Below are 17,412 nucleotides of genomic sequence, written 5' to 3'. Positions count from 1 at the left end.
ATGACTAATGCCCGCTCTTAACTGGGAGATATTTTGCATCTTATAAGTTCCTTGCAAGCCACACTGTGCGACACAAATTGAATAATCTTGGGTACGACCATCAATCTGATGCATGTACACTGCGATGAGAATCGTAGGCTACGACGCAGACTACGTAGCGTCATAATAAAGCGTAGCATCATCATAAAGCGTTATCCTGTGTGTCATCAGTGTGCGTCAACCTGACGAGTTGTAAACAAGACGGTCGTGATACGAAGAAGAAGCAGACTGTGAACATGCCAATGTCCAGGAAGCGAACACTTGCCATAGTGGCTTTTATGTGCCCAGAGAGGCCGGCTATATTTAAAAAAAAAAGAGAGAAAGAGAACAAAGTCGTGGCTAGGGAAAAGAGGCCAACTGGGAATGCCAGTCCTGCAAATGGAACTTGAGGTAAGTAACGTTATTAACGTCAGCATGCTAACGCTACATGTGTCGTAGCCTCCTAATGAATGTTGAGCTTGTTATCACTGCTAGCTTGTGTTGTTCCCAATGCACTCATTAATGTCTGCCTGTTGTACTTCTAGATACTAACGTCAGCATGCTAACGCTACATGTGTCGTACCCTCCTAATGAATGTTGAGCTTGTTTACCTCACTGCTAGCTTGTGTTGTTCTCAATGCACTCATTAAAGTCTGCCTGTTGTACTTCTAGACAGATGATCGAAGTGGATTCAGAAGTCTACTCCGCATGGATGTGGAACAGTTCGATCATCTGCTACAGCTGGTGGCTCCTTATATCTCCAAAGCAGACACCCAGATGAGGAGAGCGATCACTGCCAGAGAGAGACTGTCCATCACACTGCGATACTTAGCAACAGGTAATAATCAGGGGTTGTAGTGGAGGGTAAACCCAAGTGAACTCAGGCTACAGTGTATCCGCGGTGACCAGAATGTAACTATAGAATGTGTCAGTCTAATAGTTCTGATATGCTGCAGTTTGGCACATTTATTTGTCGACGCGCATACATAAATGATATTCTACAATCATTCTCCATGCTGAAAGGAGAGTCGTTCACTTCCCTGAGCTTCCAGTACCGTATTGGACAGAGCACTGTTGGTGTGATTGTCAAGGAGACATGCAAGGTGTTGCACCAGGTCCTGAAGAAGGATCACCTGGCGGTAAGATCCATTTAGAAGCAGCTAGAATGTAACATATGGGACAATCATACCTAGATCAGATAAATATTGATAGATTCATGTCACTGTTCTGATGCAGTCTGTCTGTCTGTTTGTGTAGACACCGACTACAGAGGCTGAGTGGAGAGCAGTGGCCAGTGGCTTCCAGGAGAATTGGCAATTCCCTCACTGTCTCGGAGCCATAGATGGAAAACACATCACCATCCGCCCACCAGGCAACAGTGGGAGCACCTTCAGGAACTACAAGTCTCGTTTCTCTGTGGTCCTGATGGCTGTTGTAGACGCCAATTATCGTTTCCTCTATGCGAATATTGGAACCCAGGGCAGAGTGTCTGATGGAGGTGTTTATGCCCACTGTGACCTGAAAAAGGCATTGGACAGCAACCAGTTAAATGTCCCGCCAGCCCAAAGTCTGCCAGGTACAGATGTAGTCACCCCTTTCATGTTCATTGCAGACGAGGCTTTTCCGCTCCACACACACCTGATGAAGCCATACCCCTTCAGACAGCTTGACCATGACCAGCGTGTCTACAACTACAGACTGTCAAGAGCGAGGCGTGTTGTAGAGAATGCGTTTGGCATACTTGCCAACAAATGGCGAGTCTTTCTCACCATCATTCCCCTAGAACCAGATACAGTGTCCCAGGTAACCCTGGCTGCTCTCTCCCTGCACAACTACCTACGAGCCCAGGCCACAGACACCTACATCCCCCCTGCTCTGGTCGACACGGAGGATGAGGACCACCACATCATCCCTGGGAGCTGGCGCAGTGATGCCGCCCTGGCATCAGTGCCTGCTAGCAGGGATCGGAATGCCAACAGAACTGCAAAGGAGCAGCGCGACACACTGAAACAATACTTTGTCTCACCATCATGTTCTGTGCATTGGCAGGAAGACATGTTGTAATGTCCTTTTGTACTTTTTTGGTTATAAAGATGGTGTTTGAACACTAGGCCTATACACCATAGCCTAACTGTTGGGCCTAAAATCATTATACATGTCCTAAAAGAAAATAACATATGCCTAGGCCTACTAGTCCTCTGTAGGGCCTATCGAGTTCAAATGTAGGCCTACATGTTAAGCTACGTAAATATCCACACGTTAAATACGATAACCATATAGGTAGGCCTACAGGCTAACCTTGTTGTTCTGTTTTATTTAAAGGCACATAGGGACATGCATGACATACAGGTATATAGTACTGTTACATTTGTGACATATACGATATGCAAATATACACTGTTGATGATATAATGTTAATAGACTAGGTCCCCACAATTAATTAAAATTAATGAGGACCCTGATTCCTGGGAGGAATGGACAACAGGGACAGTGGTCACTAGCTTACTTGTAGATGTTCTTGGATGGAAGTAAGACTGCTGGACATTGACCCTGAAGTTCTACAAAATTGAAATATCAATCTAACACGGGTCATTGATAATCCCGATACAAGTTACCAGCAGTAGATTTGGCAGACGCCTTCTCAAGACTATAAACGAATTATTTTATTTACATATTGCCAGCCTACTTGTACCACAGTACCAGTACCATTCCGTGCTATATTATTTCCATGGTCTAGGAAAGTTCAACATGAGTTACTCTCCCAAAGCCAAAACTGCTGTTTGTCCTGCAGTGGAATGCAGCCCCTGATTGGTACGTGAAATACTCTGCTCTGGCATAACAGTAATGGTGTCTCCCAATTAATCATTTTCTTTGTCTTTATTATAACTGCTTTATTATTAATTTCATTCTATTTCCTTGTTTGTCTGAGAAATGTAAATAAATGAAACTGGAATGGTTTATCAAAGTAATTATTTTTTTATTTGAATATCAAGTGCTTCAAGATATCAAAAAAATTAAGAAATTACAGTATTTCTATACAGTATATACAAATACAGTATATATACGCTCTGCTCCCCCTTTTGATCACAAAAAAAGAATGTAAAATAAGGTGTTTCAGAATGTAAGATAAGGTGCTTCAAGATATAAAAAAAATTAAGAAATTACAGTATATGAACTTACTGTTCACTGCTCAACAGGGGCTAGAAAACTTCAAATAAAGTGCAAAGTATAAGGAAAATAAAACTGTTACTATAAAAAAAAAGGGCTTCCTGAGCCCGGCAGCCGCGAACCCCAACCCCGGAGGACCCGGTGTCCGGCACCCCCGCGGGCCAAAGCATCACGCCTCTTTAATGCCTCGACCCGCAGAGACCCCGAAACACGCCCCCCCCCCCCCCCCAGTGAGAGCCCACGGCCACCAGACCCAGAAAATATACATCATTAAAATTACAAGAAAAAAAACAAGTGGACAATGGCACTCGCTCGCTCTGCTCCCCCTTTTGATCACAAAAAAAGAATGTAAAATAAGGTGTTTCAGAATGTAAGATAAGGTGCTTCAAGATATCAAAGAAATTAAGAAATTACAGTATATGAACTTACTGTTCACTGCTCAACAGGGGCTAGAAAACTTCAAATAAAGTGCAAAGTATAAGGAAAATAAAACTTACTATAAAAAAAAAAAGGGCTTCCTGAGCCCGGAAGCCGCGAACCCCAACCCCGGAGGACCCGGTGTCCGGCACCCCCGCGGGCCAAAGCATCACGCCTCTTTAATGCCTCGACCCGCAGAGACCCCGAACCACGGCCCCCCCCAGTCAGAGCCCACGGCCACCAGACCCAGAAAATATACATCATTAAAATTACAAGAAAAAAAACAAGTGGACAATGGCACTACCACACTACCAGTTGTACTGATTATCAGAAATCATATTCAGCCTGCGTATCTGAATTTTCACTGAGCATCCCCATGTAGCTACTAGACGGTTGAGAACTGGGAGTGGCAGGAGGCTGGTGGTAGGGTTGAAAGGTTTGCCGCTGGTGTGGTGTGTTGTGTGGGAAGGTGTGATACATCGGCTGTGATGCAGGACCCTGCATCTGTTGACGTATTGACATGCTTCTGTCCTGAGCTTCATAAATCATCCTCATGATGGACCGTCTTGCTCGCATTTTTTCAACAGGATCTGTTACGTGATGCATCTCACTGCCCACCTGTTTACCAAAAATTACATCTTCATCATCATCTTTGTTGTCTGAAACTACTTGCTTGAGGAGGTCAATTTTCTCTCTCTCAAGGTTCAGCCCTCTCTCCCATGGCTTGCTCCTTTGCCGGACCACTTTTGCCTGACCACCCGGTGTGGGTGCGGGTGAGGGTGTGGATGTACGGCTACGGTACACGTTGGACACTTGGGTTGGTGGGTCCTGTGCTGAGGATTCTGACGCCGCTGATTCCCCAAGGTCATCACTCTCTGGATCTTGTTCAGCAGTGTCAGCACAGCTGTCCGTCACTGGCATTGAATCATCTAGCTGGATGAAGGACATAGGATCAGAATAATCTTTATTGACCAAGTATACACACAATGATTATGCAGGTGACACCATTTGTGAACTGTAGGACACAGTACAAGGTGATAATTAAGCAATAAACCACGAGAGGCAGTGGGTTACAGGGTATTTTACAAAGGCTAGGGGGCTACAGTATATAGTTTGTAGATATATGGAAAATATATAGTTTGGTATAAAATTCCAAATAGAATGGGTTACAGAGAAACGTTCATCCAGTTGATTTTAAACGTGTAATTAAAAGAGAAATTTAAGAAGTCAAGGCCACCACAGACTATAGTATTCATTATTAAGAAATAAACGGTCTGACAACTTTAGTGGTATGTACAGTAAGTACGTTATTATTGTCAATTTCCAAATATACACATACCTCCAGGGTGCTGTAGGACTGACGAGGCAATACATGATGCTTGAGGAAGTCCAGGTACTTCAGTATCCATGTCTGTCGCTGGGTTGGGTCTTTTGTCCCACTTCTACTCGGTTTGGGATGCAATAGCTTCCCGTATTGGGTGCGCAGGGACGCTGCATGAGTTACCACCTCTTCGGCTGTGAAGCGCAATAACAACATTACGTTAGTTAATGTACACTGAAAGTGGGCTGACAGAAACAAGACTGTACTTGCATAGTGTGTGTGTGTGCTAGCTAGCTAGCTAGCCAGCCGCTAGCTAGCTAGCTAGCCACTAACGTTAAACTCACCCGGGAGCTGCAATTCCTCCGCTATTTCCTTCCATTCTTTGTCCTTCTGTACGCGGTCATGGTAACAGCTGGAGGACACATCATACAGACATGGCTTCTGTTGCCACAACTCAACAAGCCTCTCCTCTTTGATATGACTCCACACAATTGGCGTCCGTTTGCGGTGCGGCATATTGGATTTGTACAGTCTCACATAAACGCACATGTGCGGTCGCACTGATCACACGTCATCATGCGGTCGCACTGATCACACGTCATCATGCTGCATTTCTATTGGTTGGTAGCTGACGCTGGTCATAGAATATCAAGCACTGTCAGATATTTGTCGCAGGCATCTTTGATCGCAAGACTTGCACGTCGGTCATCTTTGAACCTCTCTCACTGTGCGACGTACGACCAGCGTCTTGGAGCCACGATTTCACCCACGACCACAGATTATGCCATGATTGGTCATCTTTCGTCTGGGACGGCCGAAAATCGCCCAGTTAAGAGCGGGCATTAGTGGAGGAGATGTGTGTGGTGTGTGTGAGGGAGGCCTAGGGCCATGTGTGTCTGAGACTATCTGTGTGTATGTGTTTGTAAGTGTGTATGAGTGTGCGTTGTGTGTAAGGGAGACATGTGTATGTGTGTGTGTGAGGCTATCCGTGTGTATGTGTTTGCAAGTGTGTGCAAACTATGTGTGTGTGTGAGGCCCGCATGTGTGTGTGAGAGGGGGCTAGAGCCACAAGGTCACCAGGTCACCCAAATGCAGGAGAGGGAACACAGACTTAGCAAGGGTGGGTTTAAATATAAGATATTAATATCAAAGGGTATTAATTGATGGTTGATATTATCCTTTCAGCACGCAGGAGCAGCAGAGCTAACACTAGTACTAGCACTAGCAGTGTCAACTTCAGTGACAGTAGTGCTGCTAGCTGCTACACTAACAGCGTCAGTCTTTGGCCATTTTATAAAACCAAAGCTGTCCAGCTTTGTACAGCCTTGCGGCGGGTTGAGCCTCTTTTTTGGCGGCATGCGGTGTACTGTTTAGTGTTTATGTTTTCAGTTCCAGGACACGGACCGGCAGCCTTCTGTTTACAGCAGCTGCTTCTTCTTCACTAGGTTGGAGTAGCGTTGAACTTATGGGCGACGCTCATGGGCGACGCATATCGGCTTGGAGGTGAAATGCAGCCTATTCCACAACATTAATTACTCTGTTCTTTTAAAAACTGAAAAGAAAAATATGATCATTAACAATTTATTTAGGTAACATAAATAATACTAATTCGTACATAAAAAAAAATAAGAGATTATATAATTTTTTTGAGAGACCCCCACAGGGGGTCTTGACTATGGGGGCTCAGACTATAGCATTGGCCCCCTCATAATTCGAACACTGACTGTGATGCAACCCTCGGTTGCATATGCAGTCACTTATTTCTCCGTAGTAGCCAGGTTAATTTGCACCACCAAGCACTGCTTAAAAGCTAGCGGCTTGAGCCCTTGGGTCATTTCTGTCAAACTTCTTTAATTTAGCAAACGTCAATAGGTACAAGCGCTGCGGGTTCCTTTGTAGCTGGCTTTGGATTCACAGCAGCTTTAGCTGCTCGCGCGTCATCGAAGGCTTTTAACACACCATTGTAGCGGATTGATTGATTGATTGAAAACTTTATTAACAGATTGCAGAATGGGTACAGTACAGCTCAATACACATAATTGTTAAGAGATGCAGACCAGAGAAAGTATTTCGTCTTGTTTACATCAGGGTCCCCCATTTTCAATTAATCAGGAGTTGCAACGGTGGTGATGTTGCAGGTGACTTGTTAGGTTGGATGTATTATAAGTTATTGACGGATTGTGAATTTTCTGATTCAAATTATATTTATTTGGAAAAATAAATATGGTCACTTATCAGTCAAAACTGTTGTCTTGGCTTTGTTTTGTTCATAGTAGTAACACTCATGTCATGATAAATCTGGTTAGGTCAAAACTACAGGAATATACATTTAAAAAAATATATATAATACAATAAATATCGGTTATCGGTATCGGCCTTGAGGAGCAGAAAGTTATCGGTATCGGGGTCAAAAAATCTATATCGTGCACCCCTAGTTATATCCAATGGCATTTCGGTTATACAGAAGCTACAGTTAAAACTCAAAGTGCATATGATCCGTACGATCCTCAACCATGAATGCATGAAAGGGGCGGGGGACGTCGTTTCTGATTATTGATTACCAATAACCGTGTTAGCCACAGTAGCCACATTCATTGATCGGCTGGTTGAGTATGATAACAATGCCTGATCAGCGTGTCATTTACGTGAAAAAGATCTTACCGTGGGCCGGTTGGATCCCCAGAGCATTTCCCAGGAAGAGGAGGGTAGATCTGCAGTGCCGCTCGGTGACATCGAGTAGGTTATTACAATGGAATAAAAGCCAAAACAAGTTGTTGTTCCGATACCAGTATCGGAAATGTATCGGTATCGGCGAGTACCCTCTAATTATGCGCTCCGATACCATATGACGTAATTTATCAACAACACTGCGGTCTGCTGAGTGAGCATTATAAAACAAACGTGTTTTTAACCGACCGTGAATGAAAGTGTCAATGCCATTTGTCATTTTAACAGCAGATACTTTCATGCCATCTTCCCGACAGAGTGCGCTGTTGACGGGGAGTTCTGATGGGTTCGCTTGGTGGTGTTATTAGCATTGAACAGCTAACCGAAAGCTAGCGTTAACTAACGTTAAAGTTTTAGCTTTAACGTTACCTTGGCTAAAGTTGGGGCTATTCATAATCCAGCAATAATGGCTGCAGACCTGCCTACCAAAGTACAGCAAGTTGGCATAGGAGTATTCCAAGGTAAATCACATTTTCACCAGTAACGTTACAGACTTTCCATCTACCGGTAGCTCATGCTAGCTAACCTAGCTCACGTTAACGTCGTCACTGATCGACCACCTCGCGTACACAATTAATGACATTGCGGACAGCCATATCGGTGACAATGTTTAGCTTTTAGTGCCAAATGATAAGAGTCTGAGGCGGAGTCTCAAAAGAGAATGTTGAATATTTATTTTGCATTAAAAATCACAACGAACTACTGCTACTTAAACAGCCTTGTGGAAGCAAGTGCAGCAACGAATAATGTCAGTGTGGAACTAATGTGCCAACAACCTTTCTGTGGGTGAACTCATTGAGATAATTTTCAATTACTGATACTAATACTAATCTATACAATCACCTGTTGTTGAATACATACCATTACTTTATAGTTATTACTAAAACACAGTATATATAAAACAGTAGCTGTAAAAAAAAAAGTATGCACTGGTATCGGATCAGTATTAGGGATGCACGATATTGATTTTTTGACACCGATACCGATAACTTTATGCTCCTCAAGCCGATAACCGATATCGATAACCGATATGTATTGTATTATAATTATTTTTTTTAAATGTATATATATTTTTTTTTAGTATTTATAAGCTCCGACGTCATCGGTACTGCTATCGGTACTCGGGAAATTATGGAGTTTTTTTTGAGGAATTTAAACGTCGCAAACTAATCTTGTTGGCCGTTTTCTATATCTCGCCTGCCTCGGTGTCTCTGCCTGCGCGAGGAGCGGGCTGTGCTCACACACACACTCACTCACACACACACACGGGTGCTGCCGAGTACAGACAGCTCTGCTCTCATCATGGCGGACAGAACGAAACGTTCAAAAGTCTGGGTCTATTTTACTAAAGTCGATGCTGACAACGCTCGTTGCCACAAGTGCAACAAGACATTTGCCAGTAATGTATAAGCGCTGGTACTTGTCAATGTGGCTGGCAGGGAGCTAATGTTATTAGCCTGAGCTCCGAGTAGAATAATGGCCGACAATCCGGAGGTAAATAAACGAACGAGAGCTTCTGATTGGTGGTAAGAAGAAGAGGTGGGTGCAAGCGGTGGGACGTAATTGGCAGATCGACTGTCTGCCTCCGAATGTAACGTGACTACGTCACAGCCAAGAAAGGGAGCGCTGGATTTGTGAAAAACTCCCTGTTCCTAAACCACACGCTGTCAGTCGTACCACAGTACTGGCAAAACAGGAGGAGGCTATAATAAAAACAAGCGCCCTTCATCCAAATCCACTCACACCGGATTTCTTTTAACCAAAAAATGTATTATATATTATCGGAGCTATCAATAACGTTATCGGGTTTATCGGGATGACGTCATAATTGCTGATATCGGCCCGATAATTATCGTGCATCCCTAATCAGTATCGGTATCGGCCGATACCCAAAGCTTAGGTATCGGAATCGGATCGGGAAGGAAAAAATGGTATCGGAACATCTCTAAAAACAACATGTGGTTGGTCCTCAACCGGTGGATTCGAAAGTGGCCCGTCCCGAATGTGTTAAGCGGTGCATCTTTCTCCTTGCACACAGCCTCCGGCACAAATTCACCTGTAGCGTTGCTTTCCGGATCCGGGATAACGTCATCATTGTCGGATTCACTCTCGCTCTCTGGCTCGGCCTCAGTGTCTTCATTGAGATCATCTAAAATAAATTGGCCCAATTCACGTCTGTCCTCTTCGCCGTGAACACCAAATTCACCAATTCGGTTAACCCTTGAGAGCCCAATGGGGCTTTTTGAACCCGTCGGCGGAGAACAAAAGGATTTATAATTTCTCCCAAATGCTCAAAAAGTACATCTTTTCAGAAATCTGTCAAATAGAAGAATTACAATTTAGAGTGCTTTGAGATGTAATCTATATGTCTCCTTACTTGCTAAACGTAATACGACTTGTAAATATGTTTAATTCTTGCTAAATTGTATAGTTCTAAATGATCTCCGTATTCATGGTACTACAACGTGTCACGTACATGCACGCGCGCACACACAAACAGCGGCGTGTGCGCTGATAGGTGTTAAATCACTAAGTGATCTAATATGCATATCATTCTTCAGAGCGAGCGGGGGGAGGGGTTGTTTGTTTCTCACATTGTCGCTGTCTGTCGTTGAACTCACTGCTCTCAGCTGAAAAGCTCTCACTCGCGAGGATATCTCGCCATGGGGCTGCATATTTCTCCAACAAATCATACCGTCTATAAGATCTATTTTCTGGTATTCCAAGTTTAGTCAGGATAATATAACCTGCATTATCATTCTCGAGAATACACACCGTTTTTCCAGCTCCTCAGGGACCCAAACGTTATGAATTAAAAGTTTATTCTGGAGAATTATGAGCACATTCAGTAACTTTCTGAACTTGTAAGTCGCTTTGGATAAAAGCGTCAGCTAAATGACTAAATGTAAATGTACATGTACATATCCCTTATTAAAACGAATAACAGCTTGAAAAAACGATTCAGCCTATTAAATTGTTGTAGAATGGCTATAGCCAATTTCACGCACCGCATAGCCTATATTTTATGCACTTTACGAGCTCCCATTCTGAAATGTTATTGCTAAAGATTGAGAAGATTGGATAATAATTTTTTTAATACTTGAAACCCTTTTTTTGTGGAATATTTGATGTGGCTGTGTTTCCAGCTCCTCGCGGACTCGACGGAACGTTATGAATTAAAAGTAGTCCAATATGCTTTGCAAACCTCACCAGTGTATATACCCACGTCGCGCTAAAACATTAACTACTGCAATGTTATCTGCTAACTGAGTATTTCAACTAAGCTAAGCAGAATAATGCTCTGTAACTCATCCCGAGTCTGCTTCTATGTGCGACAGAAACTGCAGCAGCGGTTCCAATACTATAGTCTAACATGCTTTTCATCCTCGCCAGTCCTGTATACCCACGTCGCGCTAAAACATTAACTACTGTATGGCAGAGTGCGCGTGAATGTTATGAATTATCTCTCGCAGTTCATTCAAGCGGGCTACGTGAACTACAGTATCAGCCACTGGCTGGTGTGTGACGAGTTTGGTGTTTTGGTGACCCGCGCTGTCTAAACACGGACTGCTTCATTTGACAGCTTACGCATCGATGCACTTTGTGAAGGAAAGATGACGTCGCCTATCTCTCTCTCAATTCAATTCAAATGGGCTTTATTGACATGGGAAACATATGTTTACATTGCCAAAGCCAAACAAAACAAAACAATCAAACAGAGAAATCAAAAGAAATCAGTACATTACAGAAGGAATTTCTTGTACAGTCTTTATGGTGGTTGTATTCCGTTGGATGTCCTTTTCTTGTCACAGCAGCTCACAAATCTTGCTGCTGTGTTTGCATTTCAATTTGCTCTGGTTTTGGGTTGATTATTTCCAATGTGTTTCTTTTTGTTTCCCTATAATTTGATTTAGTCCAGTGTGGTTTCTGTCTGGTGGCTCTGCTTGTGTTTGTGAGGGGCACTAGGCAATTCATTTACTCAGTGAATGCCTGAACACAGAATGACACAGAATGATTCTCTTCGGTTCAAATAACAAACTCCAAGACTGACAGCTTTTCAGTTACAGTGGGTGACAATATTGTCACAAGGAAAGATGAAATTACATACCTAGGTTCCATCCTAGAGGCAATGTGAGGGCTGGGTAAACACTGCACGCTTCTCAACGAGGGGGTGTGCCGAACAGTCTGCTTCACGCACCTGAGAGGAGTTTGCAATCAGCTCGGATGAGAGTACAAGTATTGCAGACTCCCTTTCACTCCTTGCCAGGTCATCTTGTTGCCACCATCTACTGCCGCGTCTCCGGCATGAGACGTCGTGCCATCTACATCCTACCCCCGACTGCCGCGTCCCCTGTGTGAGACGTCGGCGGCCATCTACATCCTACCCCCGACTGCCGCGTCCCCTGTGTGAGACGTCGGCGGCCATCTACATCCTACCCCGACTGCCGCGTCCCCTGTGTGAGACGTCAGCGTCGTTTTCCTGCTGGGACGTTTTCATGCTCCTGTGGATATTCCCTGTGTGATCACCGCTTCTGTGCGGTCAAGTCCCTGTCGGCACCTTTGCCTGGTGAGTCTCTTGACTACCTGAACATTTCCGTGATGTCCTGGATGTTTTTTCGAAGACTCTGAAGACTCTGGCAGGAGCACTCATTCAAGGGTACTACGACTATGCTTGCACCTCATGGTACCATAATTTTTTTTTTAATATAGTGATACACACAATGACCGGTCTGAGAATACTTATGTGTGTGTGTAACTGTGAGGATTCGCCTGTTTCCTGAACTTTTCCCTGTCTACTCTCCCTCACCAGCCCCCACCCTTGCGATGATTTACTCTCCTCTACTCTTCACCAGCCCCCACCCTTGGACTACCTTCACGCAGCTGTCATAGTTTATGATTAGCGCCCCAGAGGGCTTTATATACCTGGACCTCCCTTCCAGTCCTGGTCGGGTCGTTCTGTATCTGTGTTCACTCTGTGTTCATGGAGTTCTGTACGTTACCATCCTGTACGTTACCATCACCTGCCGCGTCTCCGGCGTGAGACGACGTGCCAGCCATCACCACCTGTCGCCGTTTGCCTGGAGTGGGACACCGTCTACGCTCTCTAATTCTCTACGGGAGGTTTTCCAGTGTTCCCACTCCAGACGTCAAGCCGGCGCGTCATCGCTCCCTATTTCCACGGGAGGATGGCGCCTCTTTCCCCCGGCCTCCGCTGTCGGGCCCCTGTCTCAAGTCAAGTCAAGTCAAGTCTCCGTGCCCGGCCCCCCGAGGAGGAGGAAGAGGATCTCCGTGCCTGGAGTGGGACACCGCCTTCGCTCTCTAATTCTCTACGGGAGGTTGCCAGTGTTCCCACTCCAGACGTCAAGCCGGCACGTCATCGCTCCCTATTTCCACGGGAGGATGGCGCCTCTTCCCCCCGGCCTCCGCTGTCGGGCCCCTGTCTCCGTACCAGGCCTCCGCCGTCGGGCCCCTGTCCCCGTGACAGGCCTCCGCCGTCGGGCCCCTGTCTCCGTGCCCGGCCCCCGCTGTCGGGCCCCTGTCTCCGTACCAGGCCTCCGCCGTCGGGCCCCTGTCCCCGTGACAGGTCTCCGCCGTCGGGCCCCTGCCTCCGTGCCCGGCCTCCGCTGTCGGGCCCCTGTCTCCGTGCCCGGCCCCCGCCGTCGGGCCCCTGTCCCCTTGCCAGGCCTCCGCCGTCGGAACCCTGTCCTCATCCCTGTAAGCAGCCCTGGCCCGTAGCCCTGGCCCTTAGCCTTTGTCCCTGACACTTAGCCCTGTCCCTTAGCCTGTTCGCCTCTTAAAGGCACAGTGCCGCATTTTCCTTATTTCCTTGACTCTAGTGTTTTGTGTTCTCCCCTGTTCCCCTCCCCAGTGCCCCTGGTCCTGGTCCTTGACATTTAGCCCTGGCCCTATCCCTTAGCCCTAGTCCATTAGCCTGTTCGCCTATTAAAGGCACAGAGCCGCATTTTCCTTATTTCCTTGACTCTAGTGTTTTTGTGTTCTCCCCTGTTCCCCTCTCCAGTGCCCCTGGTCCTGGTCCTTGACATTTAGCCCTGGCCCTGTCCTTTAGCCCTAGTCCCTTAGCCTGTTCGCCTCTTAAAGGCACAGTGCCGCATTTTCCAGTTTTCCTTGACTAGTGTTTTTGTGTTCTCCCATAAAGGGACTGTGCCGCCTTTGTTCTATAATAAAGATTTGCCCTGTTTTGGCTTACTCTCATACCTGTCTTGTGTTGTGCGATTGGGGTCGGTTACAAACCATAAGCAGTAACCAAATGCATACCTACATGTATGACCTATATCTATCTACTACTTTTGGATATGAGCATTTTTTCAATAAGTATGGATGCCTGAACACAATGACACCAGTATCACTGACTACCACGGCAAGCCTATAGAATTTTTTTTTATTTAATAATAATAATTATTATTATAAATGTCTCTCTCTCTGTCTATCTCTTTTTTTTCTATATTTTCTCCCATCCCAATTTCGTATCATCCAATTCAACCCTCCCCTGTCACAAACGCTGTTTCTTGCCTCCCACAAGCCGGCTGCAATGTGGACTAAGACTAGTCATACATAGCACAAGTCCCCTCCGGTACTTGAGGTAACAGCAGTCGCATCTTTTCACCTGCGCAGCTCGATCTCTCAGTGGCGAGGAGTAACGCGTGGGAGGCTCACGCTGCCCCCGACACTTCCTGATTCTACTGCGCAGGCGCACCAACCGACCTGTAGGAGTCGCTGTCCACAACGCCCGATCCCCACCCATCAGTTTCCCACCCCCTAATACGGCCAATGTGTATTAGTATGAACGACCAGCTAAACCAGGGGTGGCCAACCAGTCAGAGACTAAGAGCCACAAATTACTGTGGTACCACAAAGAGCCACACAGCGTTTCTCAACCTTTTTTTTCAGTCACGGCACCCTTCATGTGTTTATAGGTCTCACCCTCTGGCCTCTGAAGTTGCTAATGTCTTTTTTATTTGGGCCTCACAGGGTTAAAAGTACCCTGTGAGACCCACGGTTGCAAAATTACAAAATCACTTTTAGCCATTTAAAAAAATAATGTTTATTTAAATTTTTTTAAAGGGGAACTGTTGTGAAGGGCCAGATTAAACTGAGAATCTACCTTTATTGTTTGATATACTTTGTATATTATTTATATATATACACGGAATATCCCTTTACCTGCGTTCAAACCAGAGTAATATTCGCTCTCCTATTGGACAGCGCCCCCAGGCGCCAGCGCGCAAGCCCCCGACGGCAGGTTCAAAGACAAGTTCAAAGACAAGTTCAGGCATGTCAGAACATGCCCGGAGTCAGCGTATTGATACCAGACAAAGACTGCGGTTTGGGACTAGATATTCACTTAAGTATAAATACAGCGCAAGGTGCGCACACCAGTAGTTCAGTTCAGCCTCGTTCAGTACCTTACCCACCTTCACCACGAGTCAACGTGCAGTGAAGTGAGCAACCTTGCGTCTAACAGAGCATTGAGAACCACGTGCGAATAGAATAGTAAAAGTGTCAGAGTTTAATGAAGTAACGTCGAGTTCGACCTAATATAATGTGAAGTAAATAGTCGTTCATTTATTGTATATCGTGCGGCCACAGTTCGTTCGTGTGTAGCATTACCCAGCGGTTCGTCGTGTCTTTAGCTAGTGTACTTAGCCAGGGTGTGTGGCCTAAATACGTCGCCCACACCCGAGGAGTCCTAGTCGGAGAACCGTTGGACATGTACACAGCAGAATCGACGTCGGCGATTGCAGAACCATTACTGGTTGGATTATATTGATTTGGAACGTGGTACCCGGAGAAGAGCATCGGTGATTTCCACTGTCGTTTGGGATTCAACCTCGTGAGGATTACAACTCGGGCCGGCCTCGTGGACGGAGGCTGGCTAGCTGTCATCAATGCTATCTAGCATTTGGATTACAATTATTACTTTGCTGCTGATCAAGGGAGTTTACAAGGACCGACTCCTGTACCTGGAGTCTCTTTATTCCTCATTGAATCAGACGGAGTACCCGAGCATTCCTCTACCCTCCAGGCCTTACACCCCCGGAGGGAACCCATTGTCTCCAGGCGGTACCAGTGTTGCCCTATCTAGTTGCTACTATACGACAGGTGGTGTCAACTTAGACCCATCGTAGGATTCCTGCTATTCTTAGTGACTCATGCTATTGACTGACTTTACGTATATTCTTCGCCATACAAGCGCGACCCTAATTCTCATTCTGTAACCTAATGTTGCCTAATAATAATAAATTACCCTCAAATACTATTTCTTTGTCAATGCCGTGTTCTTGTGGGTGTTCACCATCTATATTTGATGTACTGTCTGGCCAGTAATTAAAGTACATAACTAGCAGTGGTTTAATCTATCACAATCTTTAATACAGTCAGGGTTTTGTAACCCCTCAGTTACAGGAACTATTTTACTATTTCTTTCACTATTTGGGCACTTTTACACAATTCCTGTGAGTCTATGGAACGCCTAGGTTTTTTTCAAAAAAAAATGCATTGTTTTGTATTTCTAATCAAGTACTAAAAACCGCATTTTTCTACCTCAAGATCTTAAGCCGTTTTGAGGCTGGGCTCCAACCACTGTGTGGCCTGGTGCCAACTGCCACATTATTATGCAGCTGAGAAATCTCTGACATCACAGATATGCACATTTTCAGATGACTCAGTTCAGTGAGGGTGAATATTGTGAGAGGAGAATTGGAAGAATTCGCCAATATGAGAATTAGAGACATATATCCTATTAATATAAGTCCACATAGCTAAGAAACAATGGTAAACACTGAAAAAAGCCATTTATAAGATAGTTCCCCTTTAAGCACATGTATAGTCAATTGGTCCTGTTGTTCAGCCTCACAATGCTATTTGATAGTAAATGTGTTTATATGTCCCACCCTCTGGCCTCTGAAGTTGCTAATTTCTTTTTAATTTGGGCCTCACAGGGTTAACCTCTTAAGCCCTAGATATACAGTAAAAGTGTATATTTTCAGCATTACGTTTGTTTACCAATTATTTTAACTGTTATTAGTGAAATATAAGATTATAGAAATCTCAGGGCATTGAGTCGGAAACCAGCGCATATTGACAGGAGGAAGTGGCACAGCCAAAAGTGAGTGTAGTCTTTTGAAGGAAGAGACTCGGGGCTTTCAAATTTCGAAAAACTACCCTACCCAGCTCACACCAGCCCCTGTCAATCATCTGACTTCTGGATTTACTTTTTAATTTCTCTTATTTTTTGGGATTATCTCCCACAAACCTGAACGTTATTGCCATAAAACAGAACGCAGTTAGTTTCTCTACCTTTCTGTGAACGTCTTGCAAAAAACCGTGTTGCAATATGATGAAGAATGGTGGAGAAATTTACATTATAAAAAAGATGGCCGAATTCAGTACTGTATCTACAAAACCTTCTGTTTAATCATCTTCCCTTTATTCATTTGCTTAGATTTTTCAGGTCTGGTCAATTTTAGCATGGTGTTATTTACAGTCAAAGATAAAAAAATGTTTAAATAGAATTGATATTTGATTTTATTACGGATCCCCATTAGCTGGTGCCATGGCAACCAGCTAATCTTCCTGGGGTCCACACAAGAAAACATACAAAACAATTATTGCAAAACAGAATTATTAAAAGCTAGTACTCAACATACAATACACAATGAAACTAACAATTAAGATGGCTAAAATTACATGCAAGCAAAGAAACAGAAAACAAAACAACACAAAATACAAAATACAGTGTT

General features: G+C 44.7%; 1 long non-coding RNA gene across 1 annotated transcript; it reads left to right on the top strand.

Annotated features, from left to right (window-relative positions):
- Nucleotides 1–358: 358 nt before the first annotated feature.
- On the top strand, nt 359–1,149 carry LOC311242816. The gene is made up of 3 exons (XR_014620640.1): nt 359–429; nt 691–856; nt 1,042–1,149. It is a non-coding gene; the product is annotated as an uncharacterized lncRNA (long non-coding RNA).
- The last annotated feature ends 16,263 nt before the right edge of the window (nt 1,150–17,412 follow it).

This window comes from Notolepis coatsorum, assembly GCF_963971535.1.
Source record: "Notolepis coatsorum genome assembly, chromosome: 16".
Lineage (NCBI taxonomy): Eukaryota > Metazoa > Chordata > Actinopteri > Aulopiformes > Paralepididae > Notolepis > Notolepis coatsorum.
Note: the sequence above shows the minus strand (reverse complement) of the source record. Positions and strands in the feature narration are given on the sequence as shown.